The sequence below is a fragment of the Dama dama genome, chromosome Y (assembly GCF_033118175.1).
Source record: "Dama dama isolate Ldn47 chromosome Y, ASM3311817v1, whole genome shotgun sequence".
Taxonomy (NCBI): Eukaryota; Metazoa; Chordata; class Mammalia; order Artiodactyla; family Cervidae; genus Dama; species Dama dama.
The window spans coordinates 7,607,980-7,633,910 of NC_083715.1; the positions used below are offsets into that span (position 1 = coordinate 7,607,980).

At 40.3% G+C, this 25,931-nt stretch overlaps 1 pseudogene; it reads left to right on the plus strand.

The window, feature by feature from the left end:
- The first annotated feature begins 8,218 nt into the window (after positions 1 to 8,218).
- LOC133053539 (chromodomain Y-like protein) lies at positions 8,219 to 9,296 on the plus strand (annotated as a pseudogene).
- The last annotated feature ends 16,635 nt before the right edge of the window (positions 9,297 to 25,931 follow it).

Sequence of the window (25,931 nt, forward strand, 5' to 3'; positions counted from 1 at the left end):
CAACTATTTCTGATACACAGAGTGGCCGATGAACTATGGACGGACGTTCGTGATAATCTACAAGAGACAGGGAGTAAGACAATCTCAAAGAAAAAGAAATACAAAAAAAGCAAATTGGCTGTCTGAGGAGACCTTGCAAATAGGTCTGAAAAGAAGAGAAGCAAACAGCAAAGGAGAAAAGTAAAGATATACCCCTTTGAATGTAGAGTTCCAAAGAACAGCAAGGAAAGATAAGAAAGCCATCCTCAGAGATCAATGCAAAGAAATACAGGAAGACAATAGAATGGGAAAGACTAGAGATCTCCTCAAGAAAATTAGAATTGCCTAGGGAATATTTTATGCAAGGATGGGCACAATAACGGACAGAATTCCTATGGACCTAACAGAAGCAGAAGCCATTAAGAAGAGGTGGCATGACTATACAGAAGAATTTCACAAATGATCATCTCAGGCCACATAATCATGATGGTGTGATCACTCACCTAGAGCCAGACATCCTGGAATGTGAAGTCAAGTAGGCTTTAGGAATCATCACTCTGAACAAAGGTAGAGGATGTGTAAGAATTCCAGTGAATTCATCATCCTAAAAGATGATGCTGTGCAATGCTGCACTCGATAGGTCAGCAAACTTGGAAAATTCAGCAGTGGCCAAAGGCCTGGAAAAGATCAGTGTTCACCCCGATCCCAAAGAAAGGCAATTCCAAAGAATGCTCAAACTACCACAAAGATGCAGTCATCTCAAATGCTAGGAAACTAATGCTCAATTTTCTCCAAGACAGGTTTCAAAAGTACATAAACTGTGAACTGCCACATGTTCAAACTAGCTTTAGGAAAGCCAGAGGAAACAAAGGTCAAATTTCCTACATGATAAAATATCAACAAAGCAAGAGGGTTTCAGAAAACAGCTATTTCTGCTTTATTGACTATGCCAAAGCCTTTCACAGTGTGGATCACATTAAGCCGTGAAGAATTCTGAAGAGAAGAAAACATCAGACCACCCGACCTGCCTCTTGAGAAACCTGTATGCAGGTCAGGAAGCAACGGTTAGAACTGGGCATGGAACAACAGACTGGTTTCCAAGAGGAAAATGGTTATATCATGACTGAATATCCTCTCCATTATTATTGTAATTGTAGGAAGAGTATATCTTTAGATATGCGGGCTGGATGGAGGACAAGCTGGAATCAAGATTGCCAGGAGAATTATCAATAACCTCATATATGCAGATTACATCTTTCTTAGAGCAGAAATTGAAGAAGAACTAAAGAGCCTCTTGCTTAAAATGAAAGTGGAGAGTGAAAACGGTGGCTGAGCTAAACATTCAGAAAATGAAGATCACAACATCTGTTCCCATCAGTTCATGACAAATAGATGGGAAAATTGGAAACACCTGCAGATTTTTTTTTGTTTTAATTTTCTTTTGGTCTGCAAAATCACAAGAGATGGTGACTGCAGCCATGAAATTATAAGAAGTTTTCTTCTTGGAAGGCAAGCTATGGCCAACATACAGAACATATTAAAAGCAGAGATATTACTTTGGCAACAAGGCCCATCTATTCAAGACTATGATTATTTCAAGTAGTAATGTACACATGTTATAGTTGAAGTATAAAGAAAGCTGAGCAGTGAAGAACTGATGGTTTTGAACTGTGGTGTTGAAAAAGACTCTGGTGAGTCCCTTAGACTGAAAGGAGATCCAGCCAGTCCATCCTAAAAGAGATCAGTGCTAGGTTTTCATTGAAGGACTGACGCTGAAGCTGAAATTCCAGTATTTTAAACAACAACGTGAAGAGCTTACTCATTTGAAAAGTTCCCAATACTGTGGATGATTGAGGGCAGCAGGGTAAGGGGACGACAGAGGATGAGATGGTTGGATGGCATCACCAACTAAATGGAGATGAATTTTGGTAAAATCCAGGAGTTGGTGATGGACACAGATCCTTCCATTTTCCAGCCTCAGCAGGATCCAGGGTATCCTCTGGATGAATGGCACTGGGGAGACAAAAAGAGAGATAGAGAGACAGAGAGACAGACAGACAGAGACAAAGAGACCAGGCTGGGGGTGTGTAGCAGAGTCTGGCAAATATTTATTTTTTACTGCAGCTTTTATATTCTAAGTTGTACATTTTTAAGGGGAAAATAGTTTAATATTGCATCAGCTTGTCCTTCACAAAACCAGGGTGTTTCTGCATACTTGTTTGATAAAGTCTTTTACATCATCTCTGGCCTTGAGGTCTATTGACATTTTATGAACTAGGTGAATGCAAAGTTGTTTTCTGTAATCTATTCTTTATTGAACACAAACATCAGTCTTTTTGCAGAAATTATCAGTTAAATTTTCTAAAAGTTTTACCACACTAAAACTCTGCAGCTCCAGTGTGGCAGCCCCTCTTTAGCATTCATGGTTAAAATGAACAATTCTAAACCCTTATATTTTTATATCCTTAAATATAACCACATTTAGAATAATATTTCTGTGTTCTCCAATAGAGCTTCCTCACCCCCTGAAGGTCTCTCTGCCTATTAGGGCCTTTTGTGTGATCAGGTTAATAATTCTGTTCGTGATTAAGTTGTGGTGAGCAGTCATGTGCATTAGTACGCATTTGCCAAGCAGGCTAGAATGCCAGCAAAGGGATCTAAATTGAATCACTCCTCTCATCCTGGATAATCTTATAGGATCCCATCATCCGGGGAACATATTGACTAAAGTTCTAAGTTGATTCTCATTGGAAAGAGATTGGGGAAGGCCTTCAACCCGTGTCACAGAAATTAGGGAGTAGTCCAATATAGCAAGCATCCAAAAGACATATAATCTTTCAGGTTAGCACCAGGGCAGCTTTTTGAAATCCCTGAAGTCCTGATGTGTCTTCCTTGTCAGGTCTTCTCCTCATGACCTTGTTATGGATGGGATCTTGTGTGCTGGCTCCCAGCAGGAGGCGTTTTGTGCTGTGGTTCATGTGGTCACAAAAACTTTGATACAACTGAGTGACTGACCCATGACCCTCGATCTGACTGAAATGAAATGAATTGTCATTTTTTTGAGTGATTTGGGTTGATTATGCCGATTTTTTTTTCCCATTGTATTGTTGACTGTATAAGTCGCTTTGACATTTTTTCCTAAAGATCTCTTTGTGGTACTGAGTTGTCTTATGTTTTTCCTTCTCTGAACAGCTTTTGATTTCTCCATCAATTTTGAATAAGATACCTCTCAGGTCCTGTAATCTTGGTGGTACAGATTTGCCACTCAGTACTTGAAATATATTCTTCCATTCCCTTCTGGCCTGCAGAATTTCTGCTGAAAGAGCAATTCTCAAGATATGGGGTTTCCTTTGTATGTGGCATGTTGCTTCTCCCTTATTGCTTTTGATATTCTTTCTCGGTGTTTAACTTTTCTTAGTTTGATTAGTATGTGTCTTGAAATATTTCTCCTTGGGTTTGTCCGGTATGGGGCTGTTTGTGTCTCTTGAACTCGTTTGACTATTTTCTTCCTCATTGGGGAAAATTTCAACTCTGGTCCCTTCAAGAGCTGTTCCCATACTGTTTCTTCCTCTCTTCTTCTTCTGGGACTCCTATAATTGGAATATTGATGCCTTTAATATTGTCCCAGATATCTCTGAGAGTATCCTCTGTTATTTTACTTCTTTTTGCTTTATTCTGTTCTGTAGCAGTTATTTCCTCCATTTTACCTTCCAGCTTACTGATTCATTCTTCTGCTTCAGATAGTCTGCTATTGATTTATTTTAGAGTGTTTCTGATTTCAGTAGTTATGTTGTTTGTCTCTGTAAGTTTATTCTTCAATTCATCTAGTGATTTCTTCATTGATTCTTGCAGTTTCTCCATTCTGTTTTCAAATTGTTAATCATCTTTACTAGCATTTTTTTTTTCTGAATCCTTCTTCAGAAAAATATATTTCTTCTTCATTTCTTTGGACTTCTGTATTTCTAGCTTGTTCCTCATTTGAGGAGTATTTCTGACTTTTCATTGTCTTTTTGAATTCTTTTGTTTCAGCTCTCTTTACCCAGGCTTCAAGGTTTAATTCTTTCTTCCTTTCTTTCTAAGGTCCATCCAGTGCTTTGCATATGATGCTTCTGGGTGAGATATGTGGTGAGTTTTTCTTTGTTTGTTTTTCCTCTGATGGGCAAGGCTGAGTAAGTTGGCAGTCGTGTCTGCTGATGATTGGATTTTTACTTTTGTTTTGTTTGTTTGTTTTTTGGCTTAGGTGTACCTCATGGTGTGCAACTCGCGGTTGGGTGATGCTGGGTCTTGTTTTCTAGTGGTTTCCTATGTGTGTCTTCACAGTATTTGATATTCTCAAGGTTTAGTTCTCTGGTAGTTTTGGATAGTGGAGTGAGTGCTCAGGGCTTGATCTCCTGTCCGGAACGAAGATTCCACAAGAGGTTTGCTGTAGCTTTAAGATCCTGAGAAATGTTTAAATATGAAACACCAAAGATAGACTTCATCCAAATGGCAGTTACAAAATCAGGCTAGTAATAATGAAAATAATCCAACATGCATATATGTATATATATATATATATAAATATATATGTGTGTGTGTGTGTGTGTGTGTATGTTTATATACATTTGTATATATGTATAAACACACAGACACACACCCATTCCCAAAGTGAAAGCTGTCCAATAAACATAAAATGAATATATATTCATGTATATTGCATATATATACACATATGTCCATATATATATATTGTCTATATGCACCTATATATATATATATGTATATATATGAGTATATATATATATATATATATACACTCACATACTCACACCTACACAATCATTAGCAAACTGCAAGCAGTTCAGTAAAAATAAAATACAATAATCGAACCAACAAATAAAGCAAATCCATAATATATTTATGTGTTAAGAACAAAATTATAGCCTACACTCGAAAGCAAAACTAAATTACCATGCCAAGGGGGATTAAACTAATGAAAACAAAGCTAACAAATATTTTGATATGAAAGTAAAGAAGAGAAAGAAATTATTGCTATGCAGATTTAAATAGAGGGAATTGAAGATGACTTCTATATGTTAGAGATTAACTGCAGGGTGAATGAAACATAGGATAGGCCAACAAAGGAATAAATGGGAAAACATAAAGTAGGTTGAAAAATATTTAAAATAAAATTATAAGAAAAAAAAAAACAGTGGAAGAAAAGAAAACAGACAAACCAACAACAACAACAACAAAAAAAAAAAAAAATCAGCCAAACTGCACAGTGTAGAGCCAGAGGTTTATATTAACAATAAAATGAGTGACTGAAATTACACATATAGATATTCCACCATAAGAAAAATCAAGAGTCCAACAAAATAGGGGAAAATAGTTTGACCTGTCCCACAAAGAAATCAAAAATTACATCTATCAGAAAAATAGTAATTAAAGACAAACAGGAAAACAAAACTAGAGGATATGCCAATTGAGTAGTAAAGCAATAAAATAAACCTAACAATACGTTGATAGGAAAGGAAATATAGAAGAGAAAGAACAGATATGCAAAGGTAAAAGAAGTAGAGGAATGATATTTTTAAACATTACAGATTAACCAAAAGGGGAAAAGAAGAGGAGGATAGGTAAAGAAAGAAAGAAATGTAGAAAACAATAAAAAAAGTTAAAAATATTAAAGATATTTAAGGTTCAAAGGGGGAACAAATGGAAGAAAACAATAAAAACGAGAAAACCAAACAAAATTCCAGAGAGCAGCAAAAGAACAACGTAGAGGCAGAGATGTATAGCAAAAATAAAAAGTGTGACCAAATATGCACATACACATATACACCCATAAAAAACATCAAAACATTCCAAGAAAAAGAAAATGCATTAAACTCATCCAGTGAACAAAGGAAACTGAAAGTTGATCTACAATAACAAAATGAACTAAAGAACAAGCTGGAAAATGGAACTACAGCAAGGTCCTAGTTGGTGAATAAATCAATTAAAATGGAACTAACAAATACGTTGAGAGAATGGAAAGAGAGAATAGATATGCCATCTTAAACAGAGGTAGGTAAAGACAATTAATATACGAAAAGGTTAACTACAAGTGGAAAAGCAGATTAAGAAAAAGACAAATAATAAATGTAGAAACTTAAAGATTAAAATTAGAAGACTGAAGATACAATAAATGGAAAATTCTACAGAACTGCAACATGCCAACAGAGAAGCATAGGATTATAACAGGAATAAAAATGTGACAGAGGAAATTTTTTTTAAAAAATGCTCAAAAGCTTCATATTATTTCATAGTGTCTATAAAATTGACAACTACAACATTGGGGGTGAGGGCGGGATGAAAGAGAGAAAAAATCCAAATCAATGTACAGAGCAAGTCAAAAGAGAAGAACAATACATGTTTATCTTGAGCCATTGCTGCCAGAGTCCATTCCCTCACTTGGATTCACAGTCCACCTCACCTCCCTATGATACCCTTCATCTTTGTGCTGACTCTGGACCTACTGCGCAGTCAGCTCATAATCTAATCTGGTTCCACTCCTGTGTGCTCTCACCTCCAATATCCACAGGTATCAGAAATAGTGTCTTTTCCTTGGTTGTTGTTGTTCATTTGTTTGTTTGTAGGAACTGTCAATGACCTTTTTATGTATTCCATAGACACAGTCTTCCTAGTTGAGACTGTGGATTTAATCTGCAGTTTGGACACCTAGTTGGAAGGTTCTGAGTCTTCTCCCTTAGCTACACTGCCACTGGGCTTCAATTGTGGTTTTATTTCCATCTCTGCATGTGGTTTGTCCACTGGGATTTGCTCCTGAGGTGGCCCTGGAGGCCTTGGGTTTGCCCCTGCGAGGGCCAGGTGTGGAAGTGGTGCGGCTGCTTGGGTCACAGCGCCAGCCACTCAGGGGTTTGGTGATTAGGACAGCAGGTAATACAGCACTCTAGAAGGCTATGGCAATCAGTATTGGCCAACATGCCCCAGTATTCTCACATGGAGAACCCCCTCCCAGATAGAGTCCTGCCACAGTCTACAGGGTAGAAAACTGTCTGACACTACCAAAGAGACCCTGAGAGCAAAGATGCAAGAGTCTTTACCTGTGGCAGCTCTGCCCAAGTGACAGTTGAGCATGAAGGTGACACAGCTGCTTGGCTTGCAGGGACCCTGGCAGTGACAAGTGTCCAGGGACATGGACTGCCTCCACTGTAGGAATTGTGGCCCTGTCAGAATCTTTCTTTGAGCCTATCATAGCTGGCAATCAGAAGGCCTGTTTGGCTAGTATTTCTCCATAGTTCCATGCATTCATGAACTTCGAGAGTTCTCTTCTCTGGGGTCCTTCTCTGTCATTGAGTGTGCCAGGCAAATAGAGGGTGGAGCCCCAGGCTGGGGCCCTATTCTGTAGTTTGGATCATCAGTCACTTAAAGGAGCACCCTGGGTGGAGTCTTACTCACTAGTTCTGTGATTCAAGTCCTTGATGAGCCAGCCTCTCTATTTTTCAGTTCTAATGAAGGCATGTGGGGAGCGAGAGGCTAGGGTGATGGCTCCACCCCCTATACATGACTCAGCGGTGTCACCTTCCTTCCATGGCTGCCTGGCTTACCTCCACAAGCTTTTCCCACACAATCTCCTCATTTGAAAACTCCCTCAATTTGTCTCTAACCAGTAGACTGCAGACCATGGGCAGGGATTTCTCCAAAATCTCTATGAACCATCTGCTACCTGCTGTACCGTCTACAGGACCTGTGTACCTCTCTGGGGTGTGAGTGGCTGTGCAAAGGACTGTCTCATTCTTATTCCATTTAGGCTGCCACAGATCAACTGTTTGACTCTCAGCCTGAAGTGTTTATCCTCTGATCCAGACAGTTGTTCCCATGTGGAGATCAGACACCTACTTCAGGTCTCCCACCCTGTGAGGGCAGGTCCAGTCCTACTAACACTCATGTTTCCCCCCTAGTTCCTTCATTCTACTGATTTTTCTGTGGTTCCATATATTATTTGCTCTGTTCAGGCAGTCCTGTCTGTTCTCAGCTGAGGTTCTTCAAGAACTTGTGTCTGTAGCTGTATTCCTGATGGACTCTTGCACAGAGATGTGCTCCCTGTACACCTCCACCTCTAATATCTCCGACTCTGAAAGTTTGACTGTTAGAAATAAGACACTCACGTTAAAAATAAGAACTCCACCATGTCCGTCTCTCCAAATTTGAAGATTAGAAATAAGATTCACAGGGGCCGGAGGACACAGTGGCCATGGAGGCTGTGGCGGAGAAGCCAGATAGGGGCCCTTCTGGGTCCAGTGGTGGTGCGGGCATGGATGGGGAGCTGGTGCAGCAGGTGTTGGCCCACTATTGTGGCCATGACGACGGGGCTGGCCATGAGCGGGAAAGGCACCTCCAAATTCATGGACACCCTGATGGCTATGGGATGACCTCCCTGCAAATGTCTGTTACAGGTGTGATGGCCAGGAAGAGGAAGTTCATCAAGGACAGGCAAGACCAGCCTTCTCACAAGCTGCTGCGCTTGCATGTGCGGCAGACGGAGAGCACCTCCAGGTACCGGGACATCATGGTTCAGAAGCAGGATGGCTTCACCCACATCCTGCTGTCCACCAAGTCGTCCAAGAACAACTCACTGAACCCGGACGTCATGAAGGAGCTGCAGAGTGCACTGAGCATGACCGGGGCCGATGGCAGCAAGGTGGTGCTTCTCAGCACCGTGGGCAGCGTCTTCTGCTGTGGCCTGGACTTCCTTCACTTCATCCGGTGCCTGACAGATGACCGCAAGAGGGAGAGTGCCAGGATGGCTGAGGCCATCAGAAGCTTCCTGAACACCTTCATCCACTTCACAAAGCCTATTATCGTAGCCCTGAATGGCCCGGCCATTGGGCGAGGCGCATCCATCCTGACTTTGTGACCTGGTCTGGGCCAATGAAAAGGCGTGGTTCCAGATGCCCTATACCACTTTTGGACAGAGTCCAGACGGCTGTTCCACGATCATGTTCCCCAAGATTATGGGAGGAGCATCTCCCAACGAAATGCTGCTCTGTGGGTGCAAGCTAATGGCACAGGAGGCATGCAGCAAAGGGCTGGTCTCCAGGGTGTTCTAGACTGGGACTTTCACCCAAGATGTCATGGACCACATCAAGGAGCTCGCCTCTTGCAACTCCATCGTGCTGGAGAAATCCAAGTCCCTTGTGCACTGCAACATGAGGTTGGAGCTGGAGCAGGCCAACGAGTGGGAGTGCGAGGTGCTGAAGAAGACCTGGGGCTTGGCACAGGGCATGGACTCCATGCTCAAGTACCTGCAGAGGAAGATTGAGGAGTTCTGATGGCCAGGCCACCCTACCTCACAGGGCTGCACCACGCCGGACCTCACAGCCCAGACCAGGCTTGCCTGGAGCTCCTGCTGGGAAGCAGGACTTTAGACAGGCAAGCTATTTATTGCCAAGGAGTTTTGAAGTCCTGTAACTTCAAAATAAATAACTGCATAACTCCTTTGTCCAAATGTCATTATTGTATTATTAATGCACACACAAGTGTAAAAGTATAATGATGAGCTCTGGGCTGCTCTTTGAGGCTCTATTTTTTTTTTTTAAAGTATATTCTGATTTAATTTCATTGACAGAACTTCTCATTAAAAAAAAAAAAAAAATGGGGGAAAATGAGCTACACTGTGGTATAAAAAGGGAAGAAATTTGTGGACCACCGGCTCTCCCACATTAGAATATGTAGAAAACTAATAGAAGAGTTTTTAATTTAAATAATTTTCTTTTTTTTTTTCTTTTCCTTTTTTTTTTCTTTTCTTTTCTTTTTTTTTTTTTTATTAGTTGGAGGCTAATTACTTCACAATATTTCAGTGGGTCTTGTCATACATTGATATGAATCAGCCACAGATTTACAGGTATTCCCCATCCCAAAACCCCCCTCCCTCCTCCCTCTCCACCCGATTCCTCTGGGTCTTCCCAGTGCACCAGGCCCAAGCACTTGTCTCATGCATCCCATCTGGGCTGGTGATCTGTTTCACCATAGATAATATACATGCTGTTCTTTTGAAACATCCCACCCTCACCTTCTCCCACAGAGTTCAAAAGGCTGTTCTGTACTTCTGGGTCTCTTTTTCTGTTTTGCATATGGGGTTATCATTACCATCTTTCTAAATTCCATATATATATGTTAGTATGCTGTAATGTTCTTTATCTTTCTGGCTTACTTCACTCCGTATAAGGGACTCCAGTTTCATCCATCTCATTAGGACTGATTCAAATGAATTCTTTTTAATGTCTGAGTAATATTCCATGGTGTATATGTACCACAGCCTCCTTATCCATTCATCTGCTGATGGGCGTCTAGCTTGCTTCCATGTTCTGGCTATTATAAACAGTGCTGTGATGAACATTGGGGTGCACGTGTCTCTTTCAGATCTGATTTCTTCAGTGTGTACCCAGAAGTGGGATTGCTGGGTCATATGGCAGTTCTATTTCCAGTTTTTTAAGAAATCTAGACACTGTTTTCCATAGCGGCTGTACTAGTTTGCATTCCCACCAACAGTGTAAGAGGGTTCCCTTTTCTCCACACCCTCTCCAGCATTTATTGCTTGTAGACTTTTGGGTAGCAGACATCCTGCCTGATGTGTAATGGTACCTCATTGTGGTTTTGATTTGCATTTCTCTGATAATGAGTGATGTTGAGCATCTTTTCATGTGTTTGTTAGCCATCTGTATGTCTTCTTTGGGGAAATGTCTGTTTAGTTCTTTGGCCCATTTTTTGATTGGGTCATTTATTTTCCTGGAATTGAGCTGCAAGAGTTGCTTGTATATTTTTGAGATTAATCCTTTGTCTGTTTCTTCATTTGCTATTATTTTCTCCCAATCTGAGGGCTGTCTTTGCACCTTACTTATAGTCTCCTTTGTAGTGCAAAAGCTTTTAAGTTTCATTAGGTCCCATTTGTTTATTTTTGCTTTTATTTCCAATGTTCTGAGAGGTGGGTCATAGAGGATATTGCTGTGGTTTATGTCAGAGAGTGTTTTGCCTATGTTCTCCTCTAGGAGTTTTATAGTTTCTGGTCTTACATTTAGATATTTAATCCATTTTGAGTTTATTTTTGTGTATGGTGTTAGAAAGTGTTCTAGTTTCATTCTTTTACAAGTGGTTGACCAGTTTTCCAAGCACCACTTGTTAAAGAGGTTGTCTTTTTTCCATTGTATATCCTTGCCTCCTTTGTCAAAGATAAGGTGTCCACAGGTTTGTGGATTTATCTCTGTGCTTTCTATTCTGTTCCATTGATCTATATTTCTGTCTTTGTGCCAGTAGCATACTGTCTTGATGACTGTGGCTTTGTAGTAGAGTCTGAAGTCAGGCAGCTTGATTCCTCCAGTTCCATTCTTCTTTCTCAAGATTATTTTGTCTATTCGAGGTTTTTTGTATTTTCCTACAAATTGTCAAATTCTTTGGTCTAGTTCTGTGAAAAATACCCTTGGTAGCTTTGTAGCAGTTGCATTGAATCTATAGATTGCTTTGGGTAGTACAGCAATTTTGACAATATTGATTCTTCCAATCCATGAACAAGGTATGTTTCTCCATCTGTTTGTGTCCTCTTTGATTTCTTTCATCAGTGTTTTATAGTTTTCTATGTATAGGTCTTTTGTTTCTTTAGGTAGATATACTCCTAAGTATTTTATTCTTTTTGTTGCAATGGTGAATGGTATTGTTTCCTTAATTTCTCTTTCTGTTTTTTCATTGTTAGTATATAGGAATGCAAGGGATTTCTGTGTGTTAATTTTATGTCCTGCAACTTTACTATATTCACTGATTAACTCTAGTAATTTTCTGGTAGAGTCTTTAGGGTTTTCTATGTAGAGGAACATGTCATCTTCAAACAGTGAGAGTTTCACTTCTTCTTTTCCTATCTGGATTCCTTTTACTTCTTTTTCTGCTCTGATTGCTGTGGCCAAAACTTCCAACACTATGTTGAATAGTAGTGGTGAGAGTGGCCACCCTTGTCTTGTTCCTGATTTCAGGGGAAATGCTTTCAATTTTTCACCATTGAGGGTGATGCTTGCTGTGGGTTTGTCATATATAGCTTTTATTATGTTGAGGAATGTTCCTTCTATTCCTGCTTTTTGGAGAGTTTTAACCATAAATGAGTGTTGAATTTTGTCAAAGGCTTTCTCTGCATCCATTGAGATAATCATATGGTTTTTATCTTTCATTTTGTTAATGTGGTGTATTACATTGATTGATTTGTGGATATTAAAGAATCCTTGCATTCCTGGGATAAAGCCCACTTGGTCATGGTGTATGATTTTTTTAATATGTTGTTGGATTCTGTTTGCTAGAATTTTGTTAAGGATTTTTGCATCTATGTTCATCAGTGATAGTGGCCTGTAGTTTTCTTTTTTTGTGGCATCTTTGTCTGGTTTTGGAATTAGGGTGATGGTGGCCGCATAGAATGAGTTTGGAGGCTTACCTTCATCGGCAATTTTCTGGAAGAGTTTGAGTAAGATAGGTATTGGCTCTTCTCTAGATTTTTGGTAGAATTCAGCTGTGAAGCCATCTGGTCCTGGGCTTTTGTTTGCTGGAAGATTTTTTATTACAGTTTCGATTTCCTTGCTTGTGATGTGTCTGTTAAGATCTTCTATTTCTTCCTGGTTCAGCTTTGGAAAGTTATACATTTCTAAGAATTTGTCCATTTCATCCAAGTTGTCCATTTTATTGGCATAGAGCTGCTGGTAGTAGTCTCTTATGATCCTTTGTATTTCAGTGTTGTCTGTTGTGATCTCTCCATTTTCATTTCTAATTTTGTTAATTTGGTTCTTCTCTCTTTGTTTCTTAATGAGTCTTGCTAATGGTTTGTAAATTTTGTTTATTTTTTCAAAAAACCAGCTTTTAGCTTTGTTGATTTTTGCTATGGTCTCTTTAGTTTCTCTTGCATTTATTTCTGCCCTGATTTTTAAGATTTCTTTCCTTCTGCTAACCCTGGGGTTCTTCATTTCTTCCTTCTCTAATTGCTTTAGGTGTAGAGTTAGGTTATTTATTTGGCTTTTTTCTTGTTTCTTGAGGTAAGCCTGTAATGCTATGAACCTTCCCCTTAGCACTGCTTTCACAGTGTCTCATAGGTTTTGGGTTGTTGTGTTTTCATTTTCATTCATTTCTATGCATATTTTGATTTCTTTTTTGATTTCTTCTATGATTTGTTGGTTATTCAGAAGTGTATTTTTTAGCCTCCATATGTTTGAATTTTTAACACTTTTTTTCCTGTAATTGAGATCTAATCTTACTGCACTGTGGTCAGAAAAGATGACTGGAATGATTTCAATTTTTTGGAATTTTCCAAGGCCAGATTTATGGCCCATGATGTGATCTATTCTGGAGAAGGTTCCGTGTGCACTTGAGAAAAAGGTGAAGTTGATTGTTTTGGGGTGAAATGTCCTATAGATATCAATTAGGTCTAGCTGGTCCATTGTGTCATTTAAGGTTTGTGTTTCCTTGTTAACTTTCTGTTTAGTTGATCTATCCATAGTTGTGAGTGGGGTATTAAAGTCTCCCACTCTTATTGTGTTACTATTAATTTCCTCTTTCATACTCGTTAGTGTTTGCCGTACATATTGGGGTGCTCCTATGTTGGGTGCATATATATTTATAATTGTTATATCTTCTTGGATTGATCCTTTGATCATTATCTAGTGTTCTTCTTTGTCTCTTTCACATCCTTTATTTGAAAGTCTATTTTATCTGATATGAGTATTGTGACTCCTGTTTTCTTTTGGTCTCCTTTTGCATGAAATATTTTTTTTCAGCCTTTCACTTTTAGTCGTATGTGTCCCTTGTTTTGAGGTGGGTCTCTTGTAGACAGCATATATAGGGGTTTTGTTTTTGTATCCATTCAGCCAATCTTTGTCTTTTGGTTGGGGCATTCAACCCATTTACATTTAAGGTAATTATTGATAGGTGCGGTCCCGTTGCCATTTACTTTGTTGTTTTGGGTTCACGTTTATATAACCTTTCTGCATTTCCTGTCTAGAGAAGATCCTTTAGCATTTGTTGAAAAGCTGGTTTGGTGGTGCTGAATTCTCTCAGCTTTTGCTTATCTGTAAAGCTTTTGAATTCTCCTTCATATCTGAATGAGATCCTTGCTGGATACAGTAATCTAGATTGTAGGTTATTCTCTTTCATTACTTTCAGTACGTCCTGCCATTCCCTTCTGACCTGGAGGGTTTCTATTGATAGATCAGCTGTTATCCTTATGGGAATCCCTTTGTGTGTTATTTATTGTTTCTCCCTTGCTGCTTTTAATATTTGTTCTTTGTGTTTGATCTTTGTTAATTTGATTAATATGTGTCTTGGGGTGTTTCGCCTTGGGTTTATCCTGTTTGGGACTCTCTGGGTTTCCTGGACTTGGGTGGCTATTTCCTTCCCCATTTTAGGGACGTTTTCAGCTATTATCTCCTCGAGTATTTTCTCACAGCCTTTCTTTTTGTCTTCTTCTGGGACTCTATGATTCTAATGTTGGGGCATTTCACATTGTCCCAGAGGTCCCTGAGGTTGTCCTCATTTCTTTTGATCCTTTTTTTCTTTTTTCCTCTCTGCTTCATTTATTTCCACAATTTTATCTTCTATCTCACTTATCCTATCTTCTGCCTCCGTTATTCTATTCTTGGTTCCCTCCAAAGTGTTTTTGATCTCATTTATTGCATTATTCATTTTTAATTGACTCTTTTTTTATTTCTTCTAGGTCTTTATTAAACATTTCTTGTATCTTTTCAATCTTTGTCTCCAGGCTATTTATCTGTAACTCCATTTTGTTTTCAAGATTTTGGATCATTTTTATTATCATTATTCTAAATTCTTTTTCAGGTAGATTCCCTATCTCCTCCTCTTTTGTTTGACTTGGTGGGCATTTTTCAAGTTCTTTTACCTGTTGGGTATTTCTGTGCCTTTTCATCTTGTTTAGATTGCTGTGTCTGGAGTGGGCTTTCTGTATTCTGGAGGTCTGTGGTTCCTTTTTATTGCGGAGGAATTACCCAGTGGGTGGGGTTAGACAATTGGCTTGTCAAGGTTTCCTGGTTAGGGAAGCTTCCATCACTGTTCTGGTGCATGGAAGTTGATTTCTTCTCTTTGGAGAGCAATGGAGTGCCCAGTGATGAGTTTTGAGATGCGTCTATGTGTTAGGTGTGACCTTGGGCAGCCTGTATGTTGAAGTTCAGGGCTATGTTCCTGCGTTGCTGGAGAATCTGTGTGGTATGTCTTGCTCTAAAACTTATTGGCTCTTGGGTGGTGGTTGGTTTCAGTGTAGGTATGGAGGCTTTTGGATGGTCACTTATTACTTAAAGTTCCATGTAGTCAGGAGTTTTCTGGTGTTCTCAGGTTTTCAGCGTAAGTCTCCTGCCTCTGCATTTCAGTTTTATTCTTCCAGTAGTCTCAGGACTTCTCCAACTATACAGCACTGATAATAAAACTTCTAGGTTAATGGCGAAAAGATTCTCCCCCATTAGGGACACCCAGAGAGGTTCACAGAGTTACATGAAGAAGAGGGGAGGGAGGAAGGAGATAGAGATGAGCAGGAGGAGAAAAAGGGGGACTCAAGTGTAGAGAGACAGATCTACACAGCTGTCTGGTCCCAGAGTGTTCTCTGTAGCCCAGACACCTACAAAGATTCACAGAATTGGATTGGGAAGAGAAGGGGAAAGGAGGAAATAGAGGTGTTCTGAGGTAGAAAACAGAGAGTCAAGATTGGGAGAGAATAGTCTTCAGTTTAAAAATAGGGCTTCTCTTCTTCTTTTTTTTTTTTTTTGTAAGGTTATAGTGTATTGAAAATGAAAATTAAGGAGTAGTAGAGGAGTACTAGAGGACTTTAAAAGAAGTAGAAAAAGAAAAATAGAAAATAGAAGAGAAAAAGGAAAGAAAAAAAGAAAAAGAAAAGAACAAGAAACAAAAAAGAAAGAAAGAAAAAAAATTTTTTCCTCTAATTAAAAAAATTGTAAAAATCTATGAAAATGAAAGTTAAGGACTAATGGGGGAGTAATAGGGAATTTTAAATGAAAATAAAAGAGAAAAAATAAAAAAGAAAAAATAATTTTTTTTTTCTTACTTAAAAAAAAAAAGTTAAAATATATCTAGGAATTTCTCTGGAGCTGTTGTGGTCAGTGTGGGTTCAGCTCAGTTTCAGATAGCTCCTCGTTCCATCTTACACTTCTCAATATCTACAGGCCACTTCTGGTGTAGTCCGTGTTTTCTACAGGGATTTTAATCTGTTGCACCAGTCCCTTCTGAAGCGGTACCTTTTGTTTATTTGGCTTCTGTTTGCCGGTCTCTTCAGAGCCTCATTTCTGCCCTGACACAGGAGGGTGGAGGTGGACTCTTATTCAGGTAGCTAGTTCCATCGCTCTGCAGGGAGGGGCTCGCACTGCAGGGAGGGGCTGGCGCTGCGGGGAGGGGCTGGTGCTGCGGGGAGGGGATAGCGCTGTGACGACTGGCTGGCGCTGCAGGGACGGGCTGGCGCTGCCCGGAGGGGCTGACGCTGCTTTCTCCGTCTGCGCTGCTCAGGCTCCCAACTGCTCTATATGGAGTGCGCCCTGCGCTGCGCGAGGTTCCAGCCCTCGGGTGTTCCACAAAAGCGTGGAACAAAAAGCTGCGCCTGCTCTCTGTGCCTTCCCCATCAGAGTGGTCCAGGCAGCCAGGGGCTTGATGGGTGCACTCTCCCCAGGTGTGGCACACCCACTCCCTTCTGCGGACCCAGTCTCAGTTTCTGCTGGCGCCAGTCAGGTGCGTGCGCCTTCTGCCCTCCCCGTCCCCAGCCCCAGTCCCCACCCGCACCGGTCGGGTGCCTGCGCCCTGTGTCTCGCCGCGACCTTCCCCTCACCCCTGCCTCCTGCCTCTGGCGGGGCTGGGCCAGTCCGCAGCCTGCGAGCTCTTCTCTGGCCTTTCTCTGTCTCTTTGTTCTACGAACGGCCAGCAGTGTGTTCGGGCTGGTTAATTTTCTCTCTCTCTTTTGGTCTCCCACAGTTCAAGTTGGCAACTCACAGAAGCTCCCTCCGATTGTTCTCAGGGCACTCAGGCCCGGACCCTACCCCAAGCAATGCCTCCTAAGACTCCCTTCCCAGGACGGATCTCCATCCTTAGCTCTTTTGTCTCAATTTTTATCTTTTATATTTTGTCCTACCTCCTTTCGAAGACAATGGGCTGCTTTTCTGGGCGCCTGATGACCTCAGCTGGCGATCAGAAGTTGTTTTGTGAAGTTTGCTCTGCATTCAGTTATTCTTTTGATGAACTTGTAGGAGAGAAAGTGGTCTCCCCATCCTACTCCTCTGTCATCTTGGCTCCTCCGGTTATTTTCTACTTTAGTACATTCATTAATAAGATTGTACAAACTCAACTGTCTACAAAATCCTGAAAACCACCAATAAAACATCAGAGAGGAAATTTACTTTTGTTGTGCTTGATAAAAAGTATATTGATAAACATGAAATGTGATAACCATCTCCACATTCAAAAAAAAAAAAAACAAGAAGAAATCCCCTAACCCACCACATACATTTCCGATTGATAAGAAAGTAAGTACTTGTTCCTGCATATAAGGAAAGAAGGGTGTTTTCTGAAGACTGTAACACTCTCCTTCCACTCATCACCTATGTGAGGACTACATCACATGTGGCCCCAAGACCAAAGGCAAATGTGACCCGGATATGGGGATAGAACCAGGCTGATTAATAGAGCAGGCAAGTGAGATTTCTGAAATACATGGAGGTAGCAGAGGCTGCAACTAGCAACCAGAAATCCACAGGGAAACAGGAAAGAATTTGTCTGCTCAAGGAGGTCTTTTAAGATATAGAGTGTGTGGTCTTCCTGGTAGTCTAGTGGATTGGAATTGCATGCCAATGTATGGGAGACAGGTTCAAGTCCTGATCTGGGAGGATCCCATATGCTGCAGATTAACTAGTCCAGAGCCACTATGATTGCACTCTTGGTCTAGATCCTGGGAGCCTTAACCACTGAGACCACGTGCTGAAAGTATGGAAGCCCTAGCACCCTAGAACCTGAACTCTGCAACAAGAGAAGCTACCACAATGAGAAGCCAGTGCACCACAACTGAGAATGGACAGTGTTAGTCAATCAATCATGTCCGACTCACTGGGACCCCATGGATGCATTGTAGCCCAGCAGGCTCCTCTGTCCATAGGATTGTCCAGGCACAAACATGGAATGGATTGTCATGCCCTCCTCCAGGGAATCTTGCCAACCCAGGGATGAAACTCGGGTCTCCTGAATTGCAGACATATTCTTAACCTTTTGAGCCACCAGGGAATCCCACCACAACTACTAGGTAGCCTGTGCTTGCTGTGATGAGAGAAAGCACTTGTGCAACAAGGAAGACCCAACACAACCAAAAAAAAAATACATTAATTGTTGTTCAGTCACTCACTCCTGTTCCACTCTTGGCAGCCCCATGGACTGCAGCCCACTACTCTTCCTTGTCCTTCACCAACTCCTGAAGTTTACTGAGACTCATATCCATTACTTAAGTGATGCCATCCAACTATCTCTCCCTCTTTTGCCCCCTTCTCCTTCTGCTGGACTCTTGATTTTCCTTATGGCTGTATATGTATATGTGTAATTTCAGTCACACATTTTATTGTTGCTATAAACATCTGGCTCTACACTGTGAAGATTGGCTGACTTTCTTTTATTGTTTGTTAGTTTGTTTGTTTTCTTCTTCTTCCAATTTTTTTCTCTTTCTTGTAATTTAAGTTTAAAAATTTTTCAACCTATTATATGTTTTCCCATTTATCTCTTTGTTTGCCTATCCTACTTTCTTTTCCCCTTGCAGTTAATCTCTAACATAGAAGTCATCTTCAATTTCCTCTATTTAAATTGGTATATCAATACTTTCTTTCTCTTCTTTACTTTCCTATCAATATATTTGTTAGCTTTGTTTTCATTAGTTTAATCACCTTTGGCAAGATGATTTAGTTTTGCTTTCTAGTGTAGGCTATAGTTTTGTTCTTAACATGTAAATGTATTAGGAATTTTCTTTATTTGTTGGTTTGATTAATGTATTTTATTTTTACCAGACTCCTTTCAGTTTGATAATGGTTGTGTAGATATATACATACATATATAGGCGTATATATGCATATATATGGACATATGTATATATACATAAATATATATACATTTTATTTTTATTGGACTCCTTACACTTTGGTAATGTGGGTGTGTCTGTGTGTGTATATGTATTCGTATATACAAATGTATATAAACATATAAACACATATGTGCATATATATGCATGTTTGATATTTTCATTATTACTAGCCTAATTTTGTAACTACCATTTGGCTGGAGTCTGTCTTTGGTGTCCCGTATTTGAACTTTTCTCATGGTCTTAATGCCACAACAAACCTCTTATGGAATCTTCATTCCTGACAAGAGATCAAACCCTAAGCACTCACTCAACTATCCAAGACTACCAGAGAACTAACCCTCGAGGATAGCAAATACTGTGAAAACACACATAGGAAACCACTTCAAAACAAGACCCGGCATCACCCAACCATGAGTTACACCCCGTGAGGTATACCTAAGCCAAAGAACAAACAAACCAAACAAAAATAAAAAGCCAATCATCAGCGGCCTGGACTTACAAATTACTCAGCCTTGCCCATCAGAGGAAAAACAAACAAAGATTAACTCACCACATATTTCATTCAGAAGCACCATATGCAACTCCTCCCTAATTTCTGTGACACAGGTTGAATGCCTTCCCCAATCTCTTTCCAACCAGAATCAACTTAGAACTTTAGTCAATATGTTCCCACAAATGGTGGAATCCTATAAGATTATCCAGGATGAAAGGAGTGATTCAATTTATACCCCTTTGCTGGCATTCTAGCCTGCTTGGCAAATGCGTACTAATGCACATGACTGCTCACAACAACTTAATTATGGACAGAATGAATAACCTGATCACACAAAAGGCCCTAATAGTTAAAGAGACCTTCAGGGGTCGAGAAAGCCCTATTGGACAACGCAAAAATATTATTCTAAACGTGGTTATAGTTAAAGATTCAGAAACATAAGCGTTTAGAGTTGTTCATTTTAACCAGGAATGCTGAAGAGGGGCTGCCTTACCGGAGGTGCAGAGTCTTAGTGTGGTAAAACTTTTAGAAAATTTAACTGATGATTTCTGCAAAAAGACTGATGTTTGTGTTCAATAAAAATAGATTACAGAAAACAAATTTGCATTCACCTAGTTCATAAAATGCCAATAGGCCACATGGCCAGAAGATGATGTAAAAGACTTTAGCAAACAAGTATGCAGAAACACCCTGGTTTCGTGAAGGACAGGGTGATATAATTAAACTATTTTCCCCTTAAAAATGTACTAACATAGAATATAAAAGCTATGGTAAAAAATAAATATTTGCCAGACTCTGCTGCACACCCCCAGCATGGTTTTTCTGTCTCTGTCAGTCTCTCTGTCTCGCTGATAGCATTCATCCTGAGGATACCCCTGGATCATGCTGAAGCTGGACCCCGGAAGCAACCCTGTTCATCACCAACTCCTGGATTTTACCCAAATTCATCTCCATTTAGTTGGTGATGCCATCCAACCATCTCATCCTCTGTCTTCCCTGTCTCCTCCTGCCCTCAATCTGTCACAGTATTGGCACCTTTTCAAATGAGTAAGCTCTTCACATCAGATGGTCAAAATACTGTAATTTCAGCTTCAACATCAGTCCTTCAAGAAAACCTAGCACTGATCTCTTTTAGGATGGACTGGATGGATCTCCTTGCAGTCTAAGGGACTCACCAGAGTCTTTTTCAACACCACAGTTCAAAACCATTAGTTCTTAAGTGCTCAGCTTTCTTCATACTTCAACTATAACATGTGTACATGACTGCTTGAAAAAATAGCCTTGATTAGATGGACCTTGTTGCCAAAATAATGTCTCTGCTTTTTAATATGTTCTCTATTTTGGCCATAGCTTTCCTTCCAAGGTGTAAACTTTTTTTAAATTTCATGGCTGTAGTCACCACTCCAGTGATTTTGGAGGCCAAAAGAAAAGAAAAAATTTTTTTAAAAGTCTGCCAGTGTTTCCGGTTTTCCCGTCTATTTGTCATGAACTGATGGGAACAGATGCTGTGATCTTCATTTTCTGAATGTTTAGTTCTCAGTCAACTTTTTCACATTCCACTTTCATTTTAATAAGAGGCTCTTTAGTTCTTCTTCACTTTCTGCTCTAAGGATGATGCAATCTGCATATTTGAGGTTATTGATACTTCTGCTGGCAATCTTGATTCCAGCTTGTCCTCCATCCAGCCCACATTTCTCAAGATATACTCTGCATAAAATTACAATAACAAGGGTGATGATGTTCAGTCATGATGTACCCTTTTTCCTTTTGGAAACCAGTCTGTTGTTCCATGCCCAGTTCTAACTGTTGCTTCCTGACCTGCATACAGGTTTCTCAAGAGGCAAGTCAGGTGGTTTGGTATTTCCATCTCTTTCAGAATTCTTCACAACTTAATGTGATCCACACTGTGAAAGGCTTTGGCATAGTCAATAAAGCAGAAATAGCTGTTTTTCTGAAACCCTCTTGCTTTGTTGATATTTTATCATGTAGGCAATTTGACCTTTGTTTCTTCTAGCTTTCCTAAAACCAGTTTGAACATGTGGCAGTTCACAGTTTATGTACTTTTGAAAACTGGCTTGGAGAAGATTGAGTGTTAGTTTGCTAGCATTTGAGATGAGTGCATATTTGTGGTAGTTTGAGCATTCTTTGGAATTGCCTTACTTTGGGATTGGAGTGAAAACTGATCTTTTCCAGTCCTGCGACTACTGCTGAGTTTTCCAAATTTGCTGACATATTCAGTGCAGCATTTCCACAGCATCATCTTTTAGGATTTGAAATAGCTTTGCTGGATTTCTTACACATCCACTACCTTTGTTCAGGGTGATGATTCCTAAAGCCTACTTGACTTCACATTCCAGGATGTCTGGCTCTAGGTGAGTGATCGCACCATCATGATTATGTGGCTTATGATGAACATTTGTAAAATTCTTCTGTATAGTCATGCCACCTCTTCCTAATGCCTTCTGCTTCTCTTAGGTCCATAGGGATACTGTCCTTTATTGTGCCCATGATGCATAAAATATTTCCTAGGCAATTCTAATTTTCTTGCAGATATCTCTAGTCTTTCCCATTGGATTGTCTTCCTCTATGTCTTTGCATTGATCACTGAGGAAGGCCTTCTTATCTATCCTTGCTATTCTTTGGAACTCTACATTCAAATGTGTCTATCTTTCCTTTTCTCCATTGCTGTTCCCTTCTCGTCTTTTCAGAGCTATTTGTAAGGTCTCTTCAGACAGTCAATTTGCTTTTGTTGTATTTCTTTTCCTTTGAGATGGTCTTACTCCCTGTCTCCTGTAGATTATCACGAACTTCCATCCATAGTTCATTGGCCACTCTGTGTATCAGAAATAGTCCCCTGAATCTATTTCTCACTGTCACTATATAATCCTAAGGGATTTCATTAGGTAATAACTGAATGATCTAGTGGTTTTCCCTACTTTCTTCAATTTCAGTCTGAATTTGGCAATGTGGAGTTCATGATCTGAGCCACAATCAGCTTTCAGTCTTGTTTTTGCTGACTGTAGGGTACTTCTCCATTTTTGGTTGCAAAGAACATAATCAATCTGATTTTGGTGTTGGCCATCCGCTGATGTCCATGTGGAATATCTTCTATTGTGTTCTTGAAAATTGATTTTTGTTCCGACCAGTGTGTTCTCTTGGCAAAACTCTTTTAAACTTTGGCCTGTTTCATACTGTTACTCCAAGGCCAGATTTTCCAGTTACACCAGGTGTTTCTTGAATTTCTGTTTTGCATCCCAGTTCCCTAAAATGAATAACTTTTCTTTCAGGTATTAGTTATAGACGGTCTTATAGGTCTTACTAGAACCATTCTACTTCATTTTCTTTAGTGTCACTGGCCAGGGCATAGACTTGGAATAGATAGTCATATTGACTGGTATTCCTTGGAAATGAACAGAGATCATGCTGCCATTGTTGAGACTGCATCCCAGAACTGTATTTCGGTCCACTTGTTCAGCTTTAGTTCCCCGTCAGCTGGAGACGGGTGCTTTGTAGTTAAGACACACTGCATTGTTAACTGGCATGGCAGTGGAATGGGTGTACACTGCACACCTTTTTCCTGGGTTTTGACTTCCCCTCGCCTGGCAGGGATGTTCCAAAAGCGACCCCTGAGCATGGCACTCCAGACAGCATCACCTCCACAAGGTGCCCTGTGTTCTCTGGAGTTCTGTTCTGCCCCTGAGGTCAGGAATCAGCAAAGTCATGTCCTTCTGGGCATTCACCCCTCCTGGAAAGCTGGCGTGTATCTTGGACTTTATCTTCCACTGGGGATGCCATGGGATCTGGGCTCAGACGTGAACTTTTATGTCGGTGTTTCCTATCAATTCTTGCTTGGGATCTGAATTGCAACTGCTGACACCCTGATGAAAATGTCCTTCCCTGTACATTTCTTTTTTTTTTTTTTTTTCAATTGTGCTATTTTTTTTTTAATGTATTTGATGTTTTTGAACTGTGCTATTGATGAAGACTCTGAAGAGTTCCTTGAAGTGCAAGGATGTCAAACAAGTCCATACTCAAGGCAATCAACCCTGAATATTCATTGGAAGCATTGATACTGAACCTGAAGCTCCAATACTTTTCCTACCTGATGGGAAGAGCCAACTCTTTGGGAAAGACCCTGATGCTGAGAAAGATTGAAAGTAGAAGGAGAAGGATGCAACAGAGGATGAGATGGTTGGACGGCATCACTGAAGTAATGGATATGAGTCTCAGTAAACTTCAGGAGTTGGTGAAGGACAGGGAAGAATAGTGGGCTGCATCCATGGGGCTGCCAAGAGTGGGACAGGAGTGAGTGACTGAAAACAGTTAATGTATTTGTTTTTGGTTGAGTTGGGTCTTCCTTGTTGCACAAGTGCTTTCTCTCATCACAGCAAGTACAGGCTACCTAGTAGTTGTGGTGGCCTACCCAGTAGTTGTGGTGGGATTGCCTGGTGGTTCAAATGGTTAAGAATATGTCTGCAATTCAGGAGACCCGAGTTCCATCTCTGAGTTGGCAAAATTCCCTGGAGGAGGGTATGACAATCCATTCCATGTTCGTGCCTGGACAATCCTATGGACAGAGGAGCCTGCTGGGCTATAATGTGTCCATGGGGTTCCAACGATTCGAAAATGACTGCGCGACTAACACTGTCCATTCTCAGTTGTGGTGCACTGGCTTCTCATTGTGGTAGCTTCTCTTGTTGCAGAGTTCAGGTTCTAGGGTGCTAGGGCTTCCATACTTTCAGCACGTGGTCTCAGTGGTTAAGGCTCCCAGGATCTAGACCAAGAGTGCAATCATAGTGGCTCTGGACTAGTTAATCTGCAGCATGTGGGATCCTCCCAGATCAGGACTTGAACCTGTCTCCCATACATTGGCAGGCAATTCCTATCCATTAGACTACCAGGAAGACCACACACTCTATATCTTAAAAGACCTCCTTGAGCAGACAAATTCTTTCCTGTTTCCCTGTGGATTTCTGGTTGCTAGTTGCAGCCTCTGCTATCTCCGTGTATTTCAGAAGTCTCATTGGCCTGCTCTATTCATCACCCTGGCTCTGTCCCCATTTCCAGGCCACTTCTGCCATTCTTGGTGCTGGGGCCACATGTGATGTAGTCCTCACATAGGCAGTCACTGGAGGGAAGGTGATGGAGGCTAGAGAAAACACCCTTCTTTTCTTATGTGCAGGGCTAAGTACTTACTTTCTCATCTGAATCAGAAATATATGTGGTGGGTTATGGGGTTTCTTCTTTGCTTTTTTTTTTTTGAATGTGGAGGTGGTTATCACATTTCATGTTTATCAATATACTTTTTATCAAGCACAACGAAAGTAAATTTCTTCTCAAATTGATGTTTTATTGGTGGTTTTCAGCATTTGTAGACAGTTGAATTTGTACAATCTAATTAATGAATGTACTGAAGATCAAAATTAACCAATTATTTCCTTTCTAAAGTGATATTACAGTGACTTTTCCAGGCTAAAATGTGGAACCTACTTTTCCTTAAGATGATACCAAATATTGATAGACTCTGGCATCATACGTCCCATTAACTCATTGTTTAATATCATAACGACTGCGTGCTTGATTTGCACTTTCTCATATCATATTCAAGGCACATTATGGGAAACTGGAATGTCATAATGAGGGACAAGAAAGAGCCAAGATCAAGGAGTGCTTTCCTTTGGGATGTGATTCTAAAAAACACCTGAGTTTCGAGGTCGTTTTAAATGTCCAAGACATCCATCATGCACAGTTGTGACTCAAATTGTCATTGAGTATGCTTTGTGTAGTTGGGTTAAAACATGACACCCTCACCCGTGAAATAGTCGCCTGGCACTCAGGACATGTACGCTGTGCTAAGTTGCTTCAGTTGTGTAAATTTTATGTGACGCTGTGGACCTTAGACGACTATATTCTTCTGTCCATGGCATTCTACTGTCGAGAATATTGGAATGGGTTGCTGTGTCCTTTTCCAGGGCATCGTCCCAATTCAGTGATCAAACCCATGTCTCTTATGTATCCTGCATTGGTAGACAGGCTCCTTACTACTAGTGCCAGCTGGGAAGCCCAGGTCGGCCATAGCAAATTGATTAACCTTTTCTTTTCTCATTGTACTGGACAATAACCAGTGAACAGTTTCATTTTTTTTTTTAAGAAAATAAAATAATAATAATAATGACATAAAAAAAAGTACACTTCAAAATTGGAATTACATGGAACTTACTTCTTAAAGATGTTTCTAGAGCTACTGGTCCTTTGAAGAAAAGGTGTGACAAGCCTAGCCAGCATACTGAAAAGCAGAGAAAGATACCTGTTTGCCCACAAAGTCCATCT